Source organism: Pseudophryne corroboree, chromosome 8, assembly GCF_028390025.1.
Source record: "Pseudophryne corroboree isolate aPseCor3 chromosome 8, aPseCor3.hap2, whole genome shotgun sequence".
NCBI lineage: Eukaryota > Metazoa > Chordata > Amphibia > Anura > Myobatrachidae > Pseudophryne > Pseudophryne corroboree.
Window position 1 is genome coordinate 262,363,679 of NC_086451.1, and position 1,615 is coordinate 262,365,293.

Here is a 1,615-nt window from a genome sequence, read left to right on the forward strand (position 1 = left end):
GACCTAATGACTGTCGACCGAAGTGTTGTCGACCTAATTACCGTATGCCACGCACATTACGGCTGGCAGGTGGACTTGCACATGCGCACCCAAACCCCCCTTTTTCTCCCATGGCATCTACAGCATACAGTGGCTGCTGCCCCCAATAGCATTACAGTTTACTGTTACTTAATAAATACCCTTTATTGACTAAATTACTTATTTAGGAGTTCAGTCCCATGTGTGTCCCAATCTGCCTCATCAGTGCTAATTTAAATGCTAATTTGGCAGCTCATCATATGTAACAGCTAATTAAGTCTTCATCCAATTCCCCCTCTCTAAGAATAGACCCTGCTCATACCCATCTGTGTTTTGCCTCTACACCGATAGTTTGGAAACATTTACAGGGCCAACGATGTTCATGAATAAGTATGCTTTAAAAAAAATTTCAGTGGTTCCCAATTTTTTTTGAATCACGGCGCCCTAGAGTATCAAATTATTTTCACGGCACCCCTGGGACAAATGTCTTTAGAAATTCTGAAAAATATAATAAAATAAAGTATATTGTGTTCACATATCATCGTTAGGTTCAGTTATGTGGTGAGGGATAGGATTAACTTATGTCCACATATTTTATGATTGCCTGCAACAATTTGCTAGCCACAATTTGTCTATTACATGGTCCGTAATTTGAACTGGTTCTGGGCCGCCAACCCAGGGCACCCCCTGCAAGTGTCCCGAGGCACCCCAGGGTGCCACGAAAAAAACAGTTTGAGAACCAGTGGTTTACACATAATGTGGCCTTGCCATAAGAGTATTACTTTTGTGCAATACTACATAACTGTTCCACAACATTTCTTATTCCTTGACCTGTCCAATGAAGTCTATGCTAAAAATTTAATGTTGCAATAATTGCGGACAGGAGTTTGTCTAAAATTAGAGATGGTTTGGGATTTCATTTGAGATGGTTGATGTAATGTTTAATAGTACAGTATGTCTTATTTTTAAAAAAAAGTGTAAATATTGTGTTCTATTTTTTTTCCTTTTATGCATTCACCCTATTATCTAAAACTTTATTTGCGCTAGGAAGATTGCAAAAAAAAAAAAAAATTACAATTGACAAATCTTATTTTTTATGGATTGAGAAAAAAAAAAATGCTTTTAGTTACAATTATAAGACTTGTTTCCCACAAAAAAACTGAAGAAGCATTGTGATCAATCTATTTCTAAAACCACTAAGTGTGTGGTTTTAGACTGCCAACTGGAGACGTTAGTGAAAATAATTGTATATTTATTATGTGTCCATTTACTGACCTTGCTCAGCCAAATGGAATAGAGAAACAGAACACTCCACTTTCTGCACACAACACATGCTGTAGTGAATGCTGTAAAATAATCCAGCGTACATATGGACATGCAAAGCATAAAAAGCAGGTGGGGGTTAATCTACATTAGGATTAGAACAGCATTATGATTGAATGAATAGTAGCAGACTGCTGTCTAGAGGAAAACAAATGGTACCACTTTCACCAAGTAATCCATCAGCCGCCCATTCAAATGGAGTCAGCCTATTGACCTGCTGTATGTGCAAAAAGATGATCAGAATTGTAGAACGTAATTACTAATAAAGAGACAA